Here is a 22,341-nt window from a genome sequence, read left to right on the forward strand (position 1 = left end):
GGCTGAGGAAAGGGAGTCTCCAAAGCTGCTCGGCTTTGAACCGACCTACAACTACAAAGCGCCCAAAAGCCGGGTTACTGACTTCCTCCGTGCTCTTTCCCCAGAACCTGACCCAAATCTTCCGCCGATCAGACTTGTTCATCTCACTGCCGAGCAAGAAATGGCGAAGATCTGGGCAATCAAGTCCTTGATCACCGGTGAGGAAAGCGAGTCCCAACCGTCGGAAGCCACCGGGGGAACATCTTCCATTCCAGCCGGGCAAAAGGAAGGGGCTGTACTAGCTCTTGCCAGCGAACAACCAGCTGGCCGGTCGAATAAGCGACCGAGGAAAGACCAGATAGGGCAGCACCTCGTTGATGAGGACTCCACTGAGCATGCCTCCACCGAGCTGGGGGACCAGACCGAGCAACAACCAACCGGGCCTTCCAAGAGCCCAACCTCCCCCCCGGTCTGGGCGCCCGAGATCAAGTACAAGGGCCGGGCAGTCTCTTCGGCCGACTCAGTGTATGCGGACAAGGATTATTCTCTCGGTTTCAACATGACCAAGGGGCTAGTCCTTCCTGCCGGCATGAAGAAGCACGACGAGCTGTCCGACTTGAAGGTGCTTCGCTCGACGGCTAAGTCGATCGTGTTGGTAAGTTCTCTACTCCTTTCTTCAAGTTATTGCACGGTTTTTTGCTCGATTTTCTGAATACTCACAATCTTTCATTTGTTTGCAGGCCGCGCAAAAGAACTACCTCGCCCCGTGTGCATGATCGCCGTGCGGCGGAGTCTGCGTGAGGCCATTGCTGAGAACAAGGCCCAAAAGGCCGAGATAGCAAAGCTTAAGGCCGCGCAGGAAGCAGTTGAGGCCAAACGAGATAACCTGAGCCAAAAGGTTGACCGAGCTGAAGTGGACAAACAGCGGGCCGTGAAGTCGACCAAAGCCCGGTATCTCGCCGAGCTGAGGAAGCTGCGCGATGTGCATAAAGAGGAGAAAGACAAGGCGGTTAGCGACGTTGAAGATAGGGGCTATGCTCAAGGCGAAAAAATGTATGAGCGGCAGGTGCAGGCGACCAAGGACATCTTTTTCCAGTGCGGTTGGAAAGCTGCCGTGGAGAAAGTTGGCCTTGGTCAGGATGCTGACATGTTCATAAATCCACCTGCTGCCTTCATACCGCACTATATGCAGGCGTATGCCAGTGCCACTTAGAACCGGCTCATTGCAGAGGCAAGAAAAGAGGCCAAGGAAGAAGCCGCCGCCGCGCAACAAGCCAAGCAGAATCCTCCCGAAGCATCTCAAGATGCAGAAGATGAAGTGGCTGATCGGGATGTTGCCGTAGTGGAAGGTGCTGACGATGAAGCCGAGGAAAACTTGCCCGAGCACGATGTAGAGGAGGCCGAGCAGACTGTGCAAGTCACCGAACAAACAGTCGAATTAGAGTTGGATTAAACCGTGTCTCTTTCTATTTTCTTTGCTTTGTTTTTGTCTTATTTTTGCTTGGTTTTGGAATGTAACCGGGCTATGTCCTCCCCTATGTACTGCAACTTTCTCAATGAATGAAATTTTTGAACTTTTTGCCCGTTTAACTTCTATTGCTATTTGGCTTCGACATGCAAAATTTCCTTAAACGTGCTCAAACTTCAACTAGCAGTTCGGCTCCTTTGAAATTTTAAATGCACCTTTTAATTTGCCGAGCAAAATCTGCTCGGCTCTAAATTTAGGGCTCATGTATGGGGCCGAGCAAAATTAGCTCGGCCTTGACGGGTTTGCAAACTTTATAAAATTCCAGTACTTCAATTGTGACCGAGCAAAAACTAGCTCGCCCTTTCAGTTGGGTAGATCGCCGACATTTCGCTTCTGCCGAGCAATGTCAGCTCGACTTCTCATTAGTTGGACAAAACACCAACATGCCAAATTGGGCCGAGCAAAGTCAGCCCAGCCGCTACATTAGGCAAAACACCAATGTTTCATTTAAGTTGGTCATGTCGCCAACATTCCAGTTGGCCGAGCAAAACCCAGCTCGGCCCTTATGTGAATTGGTTCATTCGCCAATCATTTCTTTGGACAATGCACCACTGTTTGTGCGGTCTGCTTCTATACCGGCAAGAGAAAATCTGTCCGGTCCCATTCAGGTCGGTCTCTTTGCCCCTGGCATCCACTGTGGCCTTGTATCCTTGCGGTGTCATTGCACAGAAAGATGTGAAACAAAACAACAAGAGGGCTATTTTTCATTACAAAAAGCAGTGCTATCTTTACATCAAATGCAAAAAGGCTAAAGGTCTAAAAAGCTAAGCAATTACATTTTAAAAGTAAAAGATCTTAAGGTTGGCTGCATTCCATGGTCTGGGGACAGCCTTGCCAGCTAAATCTTCCAGATGGTATGCCCCTTTGCCAGCGAGACCAGTCACCTTGTATGGTCCTTCCCAATTTGCACAGAGTTTTCCTTCGCCAGGGACCACCTTGTTGCCCAGCCTTGCCTTTATCGTTGTTGGCCATGAAAATGGTTAAAGAAGCTCGAAGAACAAGGGTTGAGTACCAAAGAATTCCCACAGACGACGCCAATTGTACGGGGGCAAAATATCCTCTACTTTCCGTACTCCTTGGACGTCAAGCTTCTCGTGACGGCATCTATCTCTGCAACACAGAAATGGTGAGCTGCCCGGCGGTGGTGTGCCGGATAGACCCTTCGACGATCAAGTTAGACCACTGGAGGAAGAGGAAGGCTATAAGAGAGAGAGAGAGAGAGTGTTTGTGATAGAGTGAATTTTGCATACCTCTAACGTTCCTCTTTCCTTCTATTTCTTGGCTGGCCATGCAGCCTCAAGATTGTGCGCGCACTACCTCTACTGTCCTTCCCTGGACAGGTGACAGTGCTCGCCTCTCACCACCTTACGCGTGTAAAGGCTTAGTCCTCCCACGAGTACACGCAGAACTGTCCAACGGTATTGATGCGTGCGTGGAGCAGATGTCCTCTCCCTCACGCCATTGGCCCAGGTGGCACACCTAACCGGAGTACCACGACCGGCCTATCCTTTGTGGAGAACTGTCACCACATGCACGCAACCGAGCTATGTGTCGCTGGCCTGCCCTTTTGGCAAAGGGGCCAAGGGGTGATGCTCATGACCGGGCTGATATTGACCGGTTTATTGTGGCTTACCAGTTCCGAGGCATGCCGGCCTCCATCCGTTTTACCTTCATCCGAGGTTATCTGGAATCTGTCCATCTCAGCTAACCGTTCAAAGGCATGCCGGCCTTCACCTTGTCCTCGGTTTAGCCCGAGCTACTCGTAGCCCGGTCTCGCCACTCGACTGCGTGCCCTGCCAAATGTCTACAAGTCACAGCTCGGCCGGGCGTAGTTCACGCCTGGTCTGCCGATCTCTTTGACTGAGCAAAACAGATTCATAAGCCGTCTCAGTAGAGGAAATAGCGCGGCGCCGTGAAGTTTGTCACGACCGGAACTATCGTAGCTCGGCCGTACTAATGGTGCAAATCTCCCCTCTCAATATCTTTGAGTGAGATCAAACTGGTCAGAGAGAAATTTCATGAACAACACCACCACCGCCACTCCAAAATCGACTTTACCATAACTCTGATATTGTTGTCGGTCGCCCTTCTTGTAGAGTTATGGGCATACAAGCAACTACTTGTCTTTGAGCAAACAACTCATTGGTTAATTAAGCATGAGAAAACCATCATCTCACGAGCCATCAAGTGTATTTTACCATCTTGCGAGTCATCAATCAAAACAAAACGCAGGTGGTCATATTCGATGAAACAGTATAGCTTGTTAAACTTTTCCATGAGATTAAAAGAAAAACCTCTGCCCTGTCGTAAAATCCTGAAAATGTTACGTGTTGATAAAGCTCTAGAGATTCAACTATGCAAGACTAGCCCCGTATCAGTGGGTGAAATCTTAAGAGAGAGAGTCTTCAAAGCGATGAACGAAAGTGTTAAGAATTGGTTGGGAAAGCATAGCTATAACACAGATCTTAAAGCTTTGTACGGCTGTAGGGGATGCCGATCACTTGAAGACAAACAGTCTCATGAAGACAGACAGTCTCCTGATCTGAAATGGAGTATTGTCGATTTGGAGTTTGACCAGAGCATTCTTGTTTGGTACCTTGCTACAGAAATCTTGTACCAGTACGACCAAGATTTTGGAGGCTATTATGATCAGGACAAAGAACTTGAAAAAGGCAACTGGCTGTCACAATATATGCTATACCTCTTAGTCGAGCATCCTTATATGTTGCCACTTGGGATGGGGCACATCAAGTTCCAGGACATTTATTATGAGCTCGGGGACATCATTGAAGAACAGTTGAAAGCCAACAAAAACACAAAAATATCTGAGCTGTTGATTTCGAAAGGTAGCAACCATGAGAAGCTGTTTATTAGCAATTATAAAGAGACCAAACTTGGGGGTAGGCAGAAGCAATTTATTGATATTGCATGGGTGTAAGCTTGCATCACAACTTAAAGCTATTGACGATACAGGCACTAGATGGCGCTTCATTGTTGACATTTGGATTGAAATGCTAGGTCATGCGGCTAGCCAATGCAGAGGAAGATATCATGCTCAGCAGTTAAGACGTGGAGGCGAGTTTCTCACTCATGTTTGGCTTCTCATGGCACATTTTGGCTTGAATGATCTCTTCCAGGTGCGACGTGGTGGCGTAATAGCTGATGCCATTCTTATGTAAAAAATAATGAGTCTTGAATGTGCGCATAATATTACAAACATCTTATTGATAAAAATAAATTGACGGATTGCCTAGAGTATTTCGTTATTTATGTATGTACTCATTGGGAGCCCCAGAGCCATGATACAGTTCGATGCAGGAAAATTGAGCTTCTTCTTCTAGGGATTCATTTTGACATTTTAAAATTGAAGCAATTGAAATTTGATTGTTCCATAACGCTCCTTCATATTGTCCGCTCTTGGAAGAATTGTACTCACACACACACACACACACAAAATTCTGACAAAGGTTGAGTTTTTAAATTTGTCACTCTATACTAATGGGGGATTGTTTTTCCGACTTTCTATCCTTGAGAGATTCATACCATTCACCATTTCTCTTTTCTTTTTTTTTTAAACTAAAAATTATTTTGAAAAGTACACAAAAATAAAGTATTTAGTGTAAATTTAAATTTAATGTGATGTGTCAAACTTAAAATAAATTTGATCTATCCAATTTATTTTTTAAATATATATATATATATATATATTGATATGAAATATTTGGACTTCATTGAATTCTTCACTTTTTTTCTTCCTCTTCCTCTTCCTCTTCCACCATATACATTTATATACATATATAAATGGAGGGTGCAAATGTGATCATTTTACATTTTATATCCAATCTTTGGGTGATTTGATTATGAGGGTGATGAATTGAATTTGAAAACCGATTAAGTAGTTATTTATCAAATGTGGATTTTTAAATTTATTAAATTGTAATTTTCAAAAAGACAGTCAGTTCATAAATTCAATTTTAGATTTTCTTTATTCAAAGTTCTACCCTCTCTGAACTATTTGGTTCATAAAAACAAATTCTTGCAAAATGACTAAACTACCCATATATATATATACTAGTGAGTGATGCCATGATCTTCATCTATGTCCGCCATACCTCCGTTCTCTATGGCGCAAAAGCTTGATGAGCATTTGCCGGAGAAGATGATCAAGATAGGGTTCGGTTTGGATCATGCTGTAGCGAAGATCGAGTTCCCAGAGTTGCGTTTGTTGAGGCGAATTTGGACTTGACGGCGTCTGATCCAGACTTGACACTCTTACAGTAGCGGAGGCTGCCATCGCCACTGAGAGAGCAGGTGGCATTGTAGTCGAGGGTTGAGAAGCGGGGGGATAAAGGCTACGGAGGTTGTGATTGTTGTTGGGTTCCAAGTAGAGGTGGCAATCCTGATCCAGATCTACGAACCTACCCACACTCGCCCGCAATTTAAGGGTTTAAACCCGCTTGTTTATCAAACAGGTCATAATTGGGTAATAACACGTAACCCATTTGATTATACGGGTTCACGTGGGTTGGGCACGGGTTAGTAATGGGCCATTGAAAAAATGAATACAAACTTGGAATGTTAAAGATCCGAACCGTGCCAACACCGAAACAAACAACGTTGCCAACTACTTCGCCATCTGTTCACTTATGCAATTCGTCTAACGTTTATATTATTTATAGCAATTCTGATTAGGACCTATTCTCTTATGTTTTATTTAGGATTAAATTGGTTCGAATTTAACATTTTAAGGACTTAATTGACAAAACTTAAACTTTAAAGACTTAAACAAAAAAAAAGTGTTAAACTTTAGGGACTATTATTGTAATTTATCATTTTTTGGGTTTAATTTCATTTTAATCCTTAAATTATTGGTTTTTTTATCTATCAATTCCATTTATTTAATTCTTATTTTTTTAAATTTCAATTTATATATGGTTGAATGAGAAGCAATGCGTCAAAATCAACAATGAAAAAAAAATGTAATCTAATAGACACAAAAAAATAAAAAATAAAAAAATAGCATTTAGACTAGCCAAATCATATGGTTGGCGGAAGCAGCACATAAACAAGTTAAATAATCTAAATTAAATAAATAAATAAAAGTAAATAATCTAAAATAAAATAAACTAAAGTAAATAAACTTAAATAAAATAAATAGAATATTTTAAATAAGAACAGATAAGCAGAAAAAAATAAACATACAATCGTTTAAATTAACTTACAATCGTTTACTGGAATTGAGAGGGAGATTCTTAATTCGGTCTTGGACCGAGGTAATGGCCAGACTGAACGAGGTCCGAGCGTGTTCGGGTCGAGCTAGCCTGGACCGATCTAGGGCTGGCTTGCTCGGTTGAAGTCCAGGGCCCGTTTGGCCGAGATGAGTCTCTATCAGCCGGGGTCTTATTGTTCGCTCGTTTAGCTCGGCGAGTAAGGTCCTTCGTAGACCGGCCTATCTTAGCAAGAGCTCGATCATCACGGAGTGCTGCAAAGCTCGGTCGTAATGGAGCCCGGCGAGGAGCACTGCTTATCTCAGTAACTAACACGGTCATAGGAGGCCGGGGTAGTGCCGCCGGGCTGCACATTCGTGCCAATGCCGTTTGGCGGTTCGATTAGGTGGTGTTTAGCTGAATTTGCGCTGACATGTGGGAGAGCAGCTCCACGTGTCAATAGGCGAATGAATGCAGAGGAGAGCGCAAAAAGTATTTAAACACGACTGCGCCCTCCATGCTGAGGATGGAACATTTTCTGGTGAGAGAAACGCTAATACATTGTCTTCTCTCTCTTCTCTCTCTCTGAGTGTGTGCTAACTTGACCGTCGGAGGGGCTTTCCGGTAACACACCGCTGGGTAGCTCACCACCGTTGTGTACGAAGGTTAACCGGAACGAAGCAGAGCTTGGACGAGAGGAGAATAGGCGGTGTCAAATATTTTCTCCCCATACAATTGGCGCCATCTGTGGTAAACTCGAACAGACACAACCTTGCCCTCCATGCTCGTAGGATCACCCACCATGGTAAACAACGACCAAATACCATTGTCTGCCATCAACGGTATTACCCTAGAATCGGTTCGGCGGAGAGACAGACTTCCTGCCGTTCCGAACATGGTGGGCCTGGAGACTTCCCCAGGAAGTCTTCTTAGAGATGCACGAGATAAACGCGCCAGGAGCTTTGGTCATTCACAGAATCCAGATGGACACCGGCGGCGGAGAAAGTCTCACGCTCGACGCTTAGAACATAAGTTAAGGGACCAAGATGCCGTCATCTAGAGAATGGCGGCAGAGATGGAAGCTCTCAAACAGCAAGTCAAAGAGAAGGGCGTTGCTTGAGTGGGGGACCACAGTGAGCGCACCGAACCTTGCCGCTCAGGCAGCCAGAACTAGTGGCACACACCCTCCCTTTCCATCACCAAAAGCTATGGGCCTGGAGACTCAAAGCCAACCGCAGAGAAGTCTAGCACGCAAGATAGTAGTTACCACCCCTCACGCCCGCCGACGATGTCGAGATATTTCTACTTTGCTCGCTCAGAGGACTTGAGAGACATTTTGAAGGAACGAGCTCGCCAACGGGAGGTTCAAAGGGTGCCGGCGCTCTAGCGGCTATCTTACAGAGGTCACGCCAGTGAGGAGGTCATAATGCCACCGCCCCGCTCAGCCGTGCCTGTCCTCCTGGACACATATTTGGCGAGACTGAACGCCACCTCGTTCTCCCTTGAGATAGAGACCACACCGCTCCCAGCGGGCTTTCACCAGCCCAAGTTTACGCTTTATAACGAAAAAACCAATCCGTACATGCATGTAAGCCATTTCTGACAGGTCATGGCAAGACACAGGCATAATGACGCTCTCATGTGCCTTATTTTCCCATCGAGTTTGGGCGAGTTGGGCTTGAAATGGTTTGAGAGGCTTCTGGAGGAAAGCATCGAAAGGTGGCAACAGTTGGCGGAAGCATTCGTAACTCGATGCAAAACTAACACCAAAACACCAAAAGAAGTGGACCACCTCCTGAGCGTCAAGATGGAGTCAAGCGACACCCTCAAAGCATACAACGCCAGGTATTGGGAGACCTTCAATGAGATCCTAGATTGCTCGATCAACTTGGCAATCACCCAATATAAGCATAGTCTCTCGGTCGGACATAGACTGAGGGACTTGCTCAAGATGAACCAGTCGACTTCCATGGGGTAGCTGATGCAACGCATCAATGAGCACATCCAAGTAGAGGATAATGCGGCGACATCCACCGTAAAGACAAATTCAGTGGCTACAGACAAAAAGGTAGCTGGAAAAGTACACGCGGTCGGACAGGAGGCAAACAGTCTAAATGACCGCGCAAGGGACTTTGATTATGGTTCGGATCGTAGAAACTGGGGTAAAGGATGCCGTAATGACCGAGCGGATTATCTCCGCGATGACATAGCAGATGCGAACAGAAAGTTGAACGTTCGGACGAGCATCACCATGGTTTTTAAGATTCCAATCTACCGCACACTTAGTGAAATCCGCGACGAGGTTTATGTCTGGTTTCCCGTTAAGTTAGGCGATGTGCAAAAGGGTTTCAATCCGCGGTACCACTGCACATTTCATAGAGATCGGGGGCATCGGACGGAGGACTGTTTGCCCTTGAAGCACCACTTGGAGGAGTTAGTTACAGCCGGTCACTTGGATCGTTACATCGATGGGGGAGTAAGGGCCGCGCGCCATACCCCGGTTGAGCCGAGCAGTTCAGATGACCTAGAGGTGCCCCCCCAAGGCGTAGTCAATGTGATCCACGGTATAGTGGAGCCGGCGCTGGTATGCGAGCTTCGGGGGATGATAAAAAAGGCAAAACATATGAGGGAGGTTTTGTCAGTCCGCGATCAAAAGGGGCAAGACCGAGGAGAAAAATTTTATTAGCTTCTCAAGTAGGGACCTTGAGCGCATCCAAATGCCACACAATGATGCCCTAGCGGTCACCGTTCGCGTCAGGGACTTCGATGTTAACCGTATCTTGATCGACTAAGGTAGCTCGGTCGAGATCATGTACTATGACGCCTTCAAGCAGCTCAAACTCCGGGATATAGACTTGGCTCCGACAACTTCGCTGCTAGTCGGTTTCAACTCACAACCGGAGTGGCCGATGGGAAAGATAATCTTGCCGGTCAAAGCCGGATATGTGGTCAAACAGGTAGAGTTCTGGGTATTAAAGGTACCGTTCACATACAACCTAATCCTAGGTAGGGGATGGCTTCACGTCATGCAGGCGGTAGCGTCAACCTACCACCAGGTCATGAGGTTCCCCTCAGCTACGGGCGAAATTGAGGAGATTTGGGGCAATCAAGTCATGTCGAAGTAGTGTTTTGTGGTAGTGAATGGGAGCAGAGCTGCCAAAGGCTTCATGCAAATGATCGAAGGTCCAGAAGGCCAAGGTGTCCTTGATGACGTGGGTACCACGGCCGAGGAAAAAGCTGTTGAAGAGTTGGTGGAGGTTCAGATCAACACAGAAAGTCCTGACAAGTTTTTTTTCTGGGTTCTAGCCTAACCGCCCAAGAAAGAACCGAGATGGTGGAGTTCTTGGTGGCGAATATCGAAGTCTTTGCATGGACGCCATACGATATGCCTGGCATAGATCTAAGCTTTATTTGCCACCAACTCAATGTCTTCCTAGATGCGCGTCCTGTCATTCAAAAAACGAGGAGATCCACCCTTCAACACACCGAGGTAGTCACAGAGGAAGTCAAGAACCTATTGGAAGCTAGGGCAATCCAAGAGGTACACTACCCTCGGTGGATTTCGAACACGGTCGTGGTACCCAAGAAGAATGGGAAGTGGCGAGTTTGTGTTGATTACAAGACGGTCAACCGAGCTTGCCCTAAAGATAGCTTTCCTCTGCCTAGAATAGACCAGCTAGTGGATCTTACGGCCGGGCATAACAGGCTCAGTTCTTAGATGCCTATTGCGGCTACCATCAGATCGCCATGCATAAACCCGACCGCGAGATAACTTCTTTCACAACTCCGAGGGGATTGTTCTGCTATAGAGTCATGCCTTTTGGTTTGAAGAACGCCGGGGCAACTTTCCAGAGGATGGTGACCATGATGTTCACCCCTTTGCTAGGTTACACCATGGAAGCTTACATCGACGACATGGTGGTCAAGAGCAAGCAACAGGCCGACCACTTGTCTGGCCTAGCCGAGATGTTCGCCATTCTTAAGCAACACAAGCTTCGCCTGAATACGTCGAAGTATGCCTTCGGTGTGGGGTCAGGGAAATTCCTTGGCTTCTTAGTCACCAACCGAGGCATCGAAGCGGACCCCTCACAAATCAAAGCCATATAAGAATTAAAGCAACCCAACTCGACAAAGGACGTGCAACATCTTACCGGTATGGCAGCCATGCTTAACCGATTCATAAGCTGGTCATCAGATCGTTGCCGCCCTTTCTTTTGAGCTTTAAAGTCCAAGTTTTCATGGAACGAGGAATGTGACAGGGCTTTGGCCGAGCTTAAGACGTATTTGTCTTCCATCCCACTCTTGGTGACACCCAAGCTCGGTGAAGAACTCTACCTTTATCTGGCAGTTTCTCAACATGCAGTTAGCGCGGTGCTTGTCCTGTCAGAAGGCATCCAACACCTCTCTATCTTTTACGTGAGCAAAACCTTGCTACCGGCAGAGTCGAGGTACTTGCCGCTGGAAAAACTTGCTTTGGCACTAATGATGGCCTCTAGGAAATTGGCGCACTACTTTCATGCTCACACAATCGTGGTGTTGACCAAATTTCCTCTGAAAACCTTATTCGATTGGGCAGATTTCTCCGGTCGAATTCTGAAGTGGGCAGTCAAACTGGGGCAATTCGACATTAAGTTTCAACCCCGAACCGCTATCAAGGCCCAAGCCTTGGCTGACTTTGTTGCTGAATTCTCGCCTGGAATTCACCCGGTATGCCTAGTGGATCTTACCGCGGCAGCCAGGGTGGCGAGTGCAAGCCCAACAGAAATTGTACAACAGCATGACGTTGGCAACACAGAACTTGCGCGCCCATCCATAGAACCTTCAGTTGGAAGTGTCCTTCAGCCCAGCAATGCGACGATGGACTTGGGAATAGCAGATCAACCTGTTGGGTCCGGCGCAGTATCGCCGAAGGGGGATGAAGACGTGTCCGTTGAAATAGACAGCAGTGAACTTGAAGCCGAACAGCCGAACGACCGTGATCCCATCAACTTTCAAGCATCCCAGGACCCCTCAAAGTGTTGGAAACTCTTTGTTGGTGAAATGTGGAAACCTTTTGTAGATGGCGCCGGGCTGGGCATAGTTTTGATCTCGCTAGACGGTCTGACCATCGAACACTCTATCACACTCGGATTCTCTGCGCCAAACAACGAGGCTGAGTACGAAGCATTGCTGGCTGGGCTTAAGAGCGCGCTCCAGTTGCGCGCATCCGGGCTGATGGTTTATAGCGACTCCCAACTTGTTGTCAACCAAGTGTCTGGAGTGCATAAAGCCAAAGATGACAGAATGGCCAAGTACCAAGCTCTGGTGAGAGACCACATCAAGCGATTCCAAGCAATAAGGGTCCAACAAATTGGTCGTGAAGAAAACGGCCGAGCGGATGAGTTGGTCAGTCTAGCTTCCATGGTCGACAGTTCAACTCCCAGTCCTCTCTTGATTGAGTTTCTTCCAAGGCCTAGTATTGAGTAATTCGAGCAGACAGAAGTACTTTACACCGAGCTTGGCCCCTCTTGGATGGACCGTATTATCCTTTTCCTGAAAAAACGAACCCTTCCGGCTGATAAAAAAGAAGCACATAAAGTCTGGGTGAAGTCAGGGCGGTTTTGGCTCTCTCAATCTGGCGCTTTATACAAAAAGTCATTCACCGGCCCGTACCTCAAGTGTGTCCATCCAAACAGCGTGGAAGCTTTCCTTTACGAGATCCATGAAGGCATGTGCGGTAGTCACATTGGGGGGAGATCTTTGGTCTACCGCGTTATTTCACAAGGATACTGGTGGTCGTGCATGCAGGCAGACGCTGAAATATGTTAGGAAGTGCGAAAAATGCCCAAAATTCGGCGACCAAATTCACCAGCCGGCCAGAGAACTCTCCCCCTCACAAGTCCTTGGTTTTTTGCAATGTGAGGGCTGAACATAGTAGGACCACTCCTAACAGCGCTAGGTAACCGGAAGTTTTTCATCGCGACGACAGATTACTTCACCAAATGGGTTGAAGTTGAGCCCTTGGCGACCATCAAAGAGAAGGATGTCAAACGGTTTGTTTAGTAGAACGTGATAACGCGGTTTGGCGTCCCCAGGGTTTTGGTATCTGATAATGACACCCAGTTTGACGGGCGGCTGTTCAAAGGATTTTGTGAGGAATTGAAGATCAAATTCTACAATTCCACCCCGGCCAACCTGAAGCTTCGAAGAAGACCATTCTGGATGGGTTGAAGATGAGGTTGGAGAAGGCCAAAGGCAAATGGGCTGAGGAGCTCCCTAGTGTCCTCTGGGCATATCGGACAACCCCAAGACGCTCGACCGGGGAGACCCCTTTTTCTTTGGTGTATGGCATGGAGGTAGTCATCCCATTGGGGATCGGCATGCCCACCATACGTAGTGAAAATTTTGAGCCCGAGCTGAACTCTGAAGCCATCGCCTTGGAGTTGGACCTAGTTGACGAGCACCAAGAAAAGGCGCTAATCTATGTGGCTGCATATAGCGATCACGGTTTTCCCTTCATTGTTTAATTGTATTCCGGACTTGGTTCTGTGGATGTGTTGTTGTCTTATTCTCGTTTCCATCCTTTACTCTTTGTATTTGAGTCTTGGGTTGTGTTGGGCAGGTTTGGAACAGGTTAGTTGTGTTCGGAAACCAAAAGTTGATGCCCAGATTTTGGCCTTCATGCTCGAGCGGGGCTTTTGACGCTTGAGCGGACCTTTTGTTTTTGCTTCTCCGCTCGAGCGGGCATTTTGACGCTCGAGCGTGATTATTCATCTCCCAGTATTTTGTTCTGCAGGTCATCGGACACTCGAGCATCCACTTTTACACTCGAGCGGGGACCATCGACTACAAAACTTTTGGAAGTGTGCATCCGGCGCTCGAGTAGCACTTTTAATGCTCGAGCGCAAGTCTGTGTCTGACGCCCGAGCGGAGCGTTCCACGCTCGAGCGGACCTGTTTGTATATCAGTCCGTAATTCAGCTTTTTGGATCACTTTTTCGGCACCTTCTCTCTCTCTAACTTTTCAAAACCTCCATTAGAGAGCTTCTATCTCTAGACTTCAACTTCTCTCTAAGAAATCATCTAGATCAAGTGATCTTCTACCTTGGTCCCTCTGTATAAAGTGTGGAGTTTGGCTTGCTCTTCTTTTGGATCTGAAATTTATTGGATTTGGAGCACCTTCGAAATTCTTCATCTTCTCCATTTGGTCTCTCCATTTGAGGTAGGGATAACTACTCATTTTTATGATCTTTAACATAGATGTTGAGCATTTTGTATAAATGGTTTGATTTGGGAAGTTAGGGTTTGAGTTTTGAAATATATAAAGAAGGGTTTTGTTTCCTTTGAAATAAACTTGTATATGTGGGTTTTAAAATGAAGTTATGGATGTTTATTAGAGGTATTTGGACCTTTGAGTCAATTTTGAGAAAAAAGGAAGAATACCCTAATTGGGTTTATTTGGGTCATTTATATAATTGATGAAATTAATTATGAGATAATGAAATTGGTTTGGAAATAATGAAATTGAGGAGTTATGAGAATAAATGGTGGAGTTGGATAAGTTAGTCACTCACCTTTGGAAATATTGATAATTTATCTGTTGAAGCATTTATTATCTGTTTAGAAATAATTGCTTTGGGCTATCGGTGGATGATAGTCTTGATTGTTGTAGACACTGCACATTGATTAGGGAAAACTGAAACTAATCACGTTGAATATGTCATTGAATATGACGGTTGGAATAATACATCGAATATGTGTATTGATTGATCATTGTATATGATAAGTGTTTATATACATTGTATTGTGTGGGAGGAGATAGGGGATGGACTCCATTGATACAACAAATATGTGTATCTATTGTAAAGTATGGAAGTGTTTTAATATGACATTAGTACAACAAATATGTGTACTTATTGAAGTATGTAAGTGTTTTTTTTTTTTATGTGAGTTGTTATCTCACGTGAATTATGAAGTTTGGAAGTGTTTTTTTATATGAGTTATAATCTCATTCAAATTGTTGATATTGGAAAGGTTTTAACATGAGCTATAGTCTCATGGGAACTGTTTGGCCAGGTTCTGAGCCATGTTCATAAATTGAAAATTTGATAAGTAAAGGAAGTTGAATTGATCATGGACATATTTGTCTTGGATTTAGACTATGTTGTTTATTCGTTTATATGAGTTAAACATTTATCAAATGCTAATGTTTTAGTTATTGGTCATATTATGTTTAGCATATCTCTACTGGGCGTTGGCTCACCCTTTATGGGACATCATTTTCAGGTGCAGGTGATATGCCGCCTCCAAGGTCTTAGCTTGGGAGGTTGTAGAAGCTGAAGGCTTATCTTTTGTGATTACCTTTTGTATTACATGTATATCAAGCTAAGGGCTTATTTTGTGTAAAGAGATAGTACTCTACTTTCGTTGAACCCAAGTGTTGACTTGGAAAGCTGTAAGCCTATAGGGCACTTACTTTTGTTGTCAACATATAATATCTCTTGTAAGAATACTCTGATGAATGGGAATGTACTTTATTTTCTTAAGTTTATGGATGTCATGAATGCGTGATTTATGTTTTATTTTGAGGGCGTTACACCGCATATCAACAAGAATTGTCCAAAAAATACAACAAAACAGTGCACCCCAGATCGTTTAAAGTCGGGGACTAAGTCTTACGGAAGGTGATGGGCAACACCCTGGTACCGGGCGAAGGCAAGCTAGGGGCAAACTGGGAAGGGCCATACCGGATAATCGGTCTGGCGGGCAAGGGGGCATATCACTTAGAGGACCTGGATAGCAAAGGCATACCCCGGCTATGGAATGCGGCCAACCTCAAGCTGTACTATTTTTAGTCCATCTTTTGTTTATAATTTTTTTTGGTGAAGGAACATGTTTCCCCCTGTAATACTCCATTTTCCAATGTAATAGAAAGGAATTGTTTCTGCTTAGGAAGTTTGTTGTGTTTGAAGTAATGTTGTACACGAAGAGTAAAACACCTTTAAAGCCGAGATAATTTACCCCGGCTAAAAGGGTTGATGGTTTGCTCAACTCTTGGATTTCAGCCGAGATAATTTACCCCGGCTGAAAGAGTTGATGGTTTGCTCAACTCTTGTATTTTAGCCGAGATAATTTACCTCGGCTGAAAGAGTTGATGGTTTGCTCAACTCTGTGGCTTCAGCCGATGTGATTTACACCGGCTGAAAGAGTTGATGATTTGCTCAACTCTTGTATTTCAGCTGAGATGATTTACCCTTGCTGAAAGAGTTGATGGTTTGCTCAACCCTTGCATTTTAGTGAAGATGTGTTTCCCCGGCCAAAAGAGTTACTGATTTGCTAAACTCCGGCGTTTTAACTGAGATGACTTATCTCGGCTTAATGATTTATTTTAGCATTTTTGCCGAAAAAATGAAGAGTTCAGGATTTTGACCGAGATGTTTTTCTTACCAGGCTGGAACAGTAGAGATGAATAATAAACAACAGCAAAGCATTGCAAGAGTTCAAGGAAAATGCGAACTTTTCATTGATTGGAAAATTTGGTACATGTGGTGTTGCTTGTAGCCCGGTTACAAAACTTCAAACAGAAATAAAATGAAACAAGTCTACACTACGCCAACGGAGAGAGGTCGGCAAACTCATTCCGACTCCTTCTATCGTGACCTCAAGGTCAACAACAGTAGCCTTTTCTTTCTCGCTGAGCTCCGGCTGGCTACCCTCTTCCTTGGCTTCTTTTTCTGCTTCCTTTTGCAAAGCGTTGAAGACTTCGTTGGCATAAGGAATTAGGTAGACCGGCAAGAAGGCTAGGGGAGGAGAAGCAAATACTTCGGTCTTCGATCATTGGCCGAGTTTTTCGCAAGCGGCCTTCCAACCGAACTTGAAGTAAATGTCCTTGGTGGCTTCGACCTGCTTGGAGTAGCTATCCTCGGCCTCCTGGAAACCGAGATTGTTGGCCTCATCCACGGCAGCCTTCTTCGCTTCCTTTTCGGCTGCGAGTTAGGCTCTCAGCTCGTCCCTCTCGTGCTTGGCCCTACCGAGCTGGCCAAAGAGTCTTGCGTTGTCAGCATTGGCCATTTCGAGCGAAGCCTTAGACCTCCCCAGCTCGGTTTCCAGATGCTTGACCTGGTTGTTGGCATCGGTGACCTTTTGTTGGAGCTTGTGAATCTGGTCCAACACAAGATTTTGTTTCTAGATGGCCTGTAAGAGGACATGTTAGAGTTCAAATAAGGGGTTTAGCCATGCAAACACTTATACAAATTTGAGTAAGCATACAGAGTTCTTACTCGGGTCATAGACTTAACCAATGACTTCACGAGCCGGGTGTCAGGCACGTGGTCACTACTGGTCACCTCGCTCGGCAGTAGTAGTGCCTTCATCAGGTCGAAAGCCAGGAGATGTTCTTTGTTTCCCTTGATCGAGGTGTTGGCCGGGATCTCTTTACCCCAGTGTTTCAGCTATGGTTGCCATGGGGGTGTTGGGTCAGACCCCTCCGCCGGTTGCTCGGTGCTCAGTTCAGCCACAAGCTCGGCAGTTGGGTCGGTAGACCGAGGCCTTTTTCCTGCTCGGTGGCTTTCCTTGTTGGCCTATGCCGTAGTGGTCGACGCCAAGGCAATGACGGTCCCAGACGTTTATCCAACTGTTGATGCTCGAGGGGGGATGCTCGACAGCTTGGTGGATGTGGCAGTGATGAGGTTTTTGATATGACTCCGTTTGGCCATCTCTTCTTCTTCGGTTAGCTGGATTAGGGGAACGTCCGACAGTGTTGGATCAGGCGGTAGGGATGGTGCCCATAGAAAGTCTGTGACTCTACTTCTGCGGGGAGCCGAGTAGTGGTAGCTCAGTACGTAACTGAGAAGGTCGTGGCAATCTCAGTTAAGATACCTCAGCGCGGCTCTGATGGCAGCCTCGTTTGGGTCGAAGTAATTCGCTTGCAAGGCTTCAATAGCTGCAAGGAAAAGAGCAATTAGTACAAAACAATAATGGAAAGAAATTTGACCAGACTATGAGCTCGGCTTACATGTCGAATCGAAGTTTTTGCTGATATACCAATCGGGCACATCAGTCGTCTCGTAATTCTTGGACCCCCAAAAGAAGTCGTCATCGTGTATATCTTTATCCGGGGTGCTGGTTACAAGCTTTTCTTTGCCCGGTCTAATCTTTAAGTAATAGTTAAGCCCGTCGCTAGTGTGCCTGAGGGTGTATTGGCCTAAAATTTCAGCCAATCCTAGGTTCAAGCCTAGCCGGTTGTTCAGCTCGGCTACCCCGTTTATTATTCTGAAGGTGTGTTGAAACTTGTGTTGGCGCTAGCCCGGTGCGCCTCAAGAACTCACACATTAGAGGCTGAACCGGGAAACGTAGGCCGCCTTCGATTATGGAACGCATGGTGAAGGGACATTGGTCTAGTCTACCCCCAAGAGGTGGTGTCCTCTGCATCGAGCTCAAGATGTACGTCTGCGGGGACACCATATTCCTCCCGGAACAAGGCCAGTGCGCCGGGCGAGTCAACTAGGAAACGGTAACGCCCCGTGTGAAGCCGGCTTGTTTCAGCACGACGGTTTTGATTTGGCAAAGTTTTGTGCAAGGGCTGCTCGGCCTTTGAAAGCCCTGGTGTTGGTGTCTGGTCCACTAGGACTCTGCAGTAAAAGTCAAGTATGAGTGATAGCGCGGTCACGCAAACAAGCTTGACTTTAGCTCGGTCACATGAAATGCAGCAGCATCTCGGTCAGTGGCATACCAAAAGCTCGGTTGCTCGAGCGGACCAGATATTAGCCCGGTCTAGCGGTCAAGCATTCTGTTAGCTAGGCTCCCACCCAAGTTTCACAAACTTACAGCTTGCCCGGTTTTAATGTTTTCTGTGATCAAATGAGGAACTGGAGCTCGGTTTGTCCCAGATCCTCGCATGTTCATCACAGAAGATGATGAACAGCGGAGAGAAAATGGGCAGAGGAGGTTTTTGGGGACTATATCCTAAGTTTATCTTGTGCGGGGTCCTAAATCGGATCTTTGAGCGCGGAGATACTCCTGTGCGACAACAATGAAGCCAAGTCTACCAGATGAATGCGATGATGTGGGCGAGAATGGTGTTGGCAAGAGGGGGGTTGCACTATGTCTTTGGGTCACTGGGTCGTTTGAGAAGAATGATGAACAGTAAGGAAGAAAGGTGAAGGGGCAAACGACGTGTATATAAAAGAAAAAGAAGCGCCAAACTTCGAACGTGAAGAGACAGTTGGGTTGGTAGTTCGAGGCCAATGAGTGGATGACGTGTGTCAGTACTGACAGCAATGTCAGTACTGACGGGACGTGTTGGTAAGTTGAGGCGCCAGCCGAGCAAGTCAAGAGACCGAACATGGGGATTAGCACGGTTAATGTCTTGCGAAGTAAGGCCGGGCGGAGGATCGACCCTGGTTGGATCATGGAATCCTAGTCATGCTAGCACGGATGGAATTAAGGGGCAATTGAGAGGGAGATTCTTAATTCGGTCTTAGGCCGAGGTAATGACCGGGCTGAACGAGGTCCGAGCGTGTTCGGGCCGAGCTAGCCTGGGCCGATCCAGGGCTGGCTTGCTCGGTTGAAGTCCAGGGCCCGTTTGGCCGAGACGAATCTCTGTCAGCCCGGGTCTTATTGTTCACTCGTTTAGCTCAGAGAGTAAGGTCCATCATAGATCGACCTATCCTAGTAGGAGCTCGGTCATCACGAAGTGCTGCAGAGCTCAGTCGTAATGGAGCCCAGCGAGGAGCACTGCTTGTCTCAGTAAGTAACACGTTCGTAGGAGGCCGGGGTAGTGCTTCCGGGCTGCATGTTCGTGCCAATGCCGTTTGGCGGTTCGATTAGGTGGTGTTTAGCTGAATTTGCACTGACACATGGGAGAGCAGCTCCACGCGTCAATAGGCGAATGGATGCAGATGAGAGCACAGAAAGTATTTAAACGCGACTGCACCCCCTGTGCTGAGGATGAAACATCTTCTGGTGAGAGAAACGCTAATACATTGTCTTCTCTCTCTTCTCTCTCTCTGAGTGTGTGCTAACTTGACCGTCGGAGGGGTTTTCCGGCAACACACCGCCGGGTAGCTCACCACCGTTGTGTACCCAGGTTAACCAGAACAAAGTGGAGCTTGGACACGAGGAGTACGGACAGTATCGAATATTTCCTCCCCGTACAGGAATAATTGGAAAATACATAATTGTTTACTAGAAGTAACTGGAAAATACAGCTTCTACTTGCATCCTTAATAGCTAAATTTTAAAACAACAGACTTGAAATTTTTACAGAAACTGAGAGAAACTTCAAAAGAAAATGGTGAACTCTTTCCCACTTTGGATTGGTCTTGACTGAGGAGCTTCTTTTATAGGCAAAGTGGATAACTGTTGAGCTTGTGAATTGGGAACTGTGAGGCCCGTGACTTTAAAAGATGGAAAATACTGTGAAACTTGTGACTTGAAAAGCTTGAAAATCAGAGGCACATGGGTGCTTAGAGCATCTTTCTGTGACCAACAACTTTTTTTTTAATTATTTGCAATGAGAAAACATGACTGCACAGTTGACTGATGGGGAATCAATATATATATCAGCAGCTTTTCTCATAGTAAGAGTAATGATTGAAGCTGATGTATATATATAGAATCTAATGACTTTTTTAGACATATGGGTCATGAGCATCTTGGAATTGTGGACTTTGCTTGGGCCATCAATAATTTGGTCATTTGGATCAATTCATCACTAGAGGTTGACTTGGGCTTTGCTTTGGGCTTGGCCTTGGAGGACTCGGATTTGGAAGGTTCAATGCTGGTTGATGGGCTTCCAAGTCTGACTGTAGTAAGAGGAAGTGGGCTTCCTTGTGTGACTGAAGCATTTGGGTTTTGTTGAGACTTGACCATTGCAGAAGTTGGGGCATGAATGTTAACCGAAAATTCTTGCTGGACTTGTTCAATAATTCGATGGGCTTTGAATGCATCCCACCATTTAACAAAATGTTGATGACTGACTATGTTATTAGATAGGCTGTATTGCCATTTAAAAATCAAAGGACTTTACATTTGGACATAAAGTGAAGTAACCAAGGAAACTGACTTTTATGCTAGCTGAGCTTGTAAATGGAAGAGAAATAATTGACTTGTTCTATTAACTCAGAAAGGATGATTTCTAGGATGGCACCATGCTGTGACCACCATCTCAAGAACCAAGAAGGGAGTTCTGATTTGAATTTGTGGTCAAATGAGAAAAACCAAGAATGACTATATGACTCATTTTGATGTACGAGGATTTTGAACCAAGCATCAATGTAATCATAGTAACTATATTGTATATCATGGTTGGGAAGATCTCGAAGTAGAAAAGGGAGACCCCATTCTTCCATGGAAACAATATTATGTATGTACAAGGAATGATAAATGATTTTACTGGTCTGGACTCGATCATTGATAGGTTTAATGACTATTGACTTATGGTGGAAAAGAATATCCTTATAAAAGGTTATTGACTTATCGGGATGGGAAAGAATGAAATGTCATCCATTAGGAAGATAGGATTTGACTAATTCAAGGACATTGTGGATATTTTTGTGGACTAGTTCTTTGTAAAAAAGATTGAATGACTATTTAAGAACATAATCTGTTCTTGAGGTAGACTTGTTAGGAGGCATTGGCGTAATTGACTGGCAGGCAAAAAGGTCTAAAGCCAGAGCTGAAGTGTAACTAGGTTTAGGAATATTACCAAGAATTTGGTATCAGTTTAATAGATCAATTGGAGGTGCAACAATGGGTTGACTGGATGGCACAATGGCAAGAGGTTTTATAGTAGGTTTGTGGCTCGACATCTGTAAGAAAAATGACAGAAGTAGATTGGCATCCACTGAGGACATCTAATCTATCCATATGAAAGTTAACTAGATTAGTGTAATGAGCAATAAAATTATGATAACTTCTAATCTGATTGAACTGAAGGTAAGGGTCATTTTGTAGTGTATTTAAATAGGATATTTTAAACTTACAATAGCGAATAGTTTTGCGGTATCTTGTGACTTGTAATCTGTTTGTAGAACAATAAAGGTAGGCATGATGTACTATCCTCCCTGTAAAAATTCTCGTGTAAGGAAATCAGGGATAGAATTTTGACTACCAGGAATATATTCAATATCAAAATAAAAAATACTTAAAATGGATTGCCATCGAGCAAAAATATGTTTACTAGCAATGTTTTGAACATCTTTTTCTAAAACATATTTATCAATTTTACAATCAGCACGCAATAGGAATTTTTGATTTAAAATGTCATCTTGAAATTTATTAATACATAAAACAATAGAAAAAATTTCTTTTTTAATAGTACAATAATTTTTCTGTGCTTTGTTCCAAACATCAGAATGAAAACGAACAATTTGTTCAGATGATTGGGAAGTGATTTTCTGAATGAGAATGCCACCATAACCAACATCAGAAGCATCAGTTTGAATAATTTTGGATGAATTTTCAATAGGAATGCCAAGACAAGGCAAGGTCTTGACATATTTTTTGACTTATTGAACAATAGCAGTATGAGTAGAAGACCGAGGAAAAGGATCATCTTTCAACCTATCAAAAAGGGGTTGACAAGTTTTCCTAAGGTCTTTGTAAAATTCAGCAATGTAATTTAAGGAACCTAAAAACCGTTGTAACT

This window comes from Camellia sinensis, chromosome 3 (assembly GCF_055761805.1).
Source record: "Camellia sinensis isolate YWXY chromosome 3, ASM5576180v1, whole genome shotgun sequence".
NCBI lineage: Eukaryota > Viridiplantae > Streptophyta > Magnoliopsida > Ericales > Theaceae > Camellia > Camellia sinensis.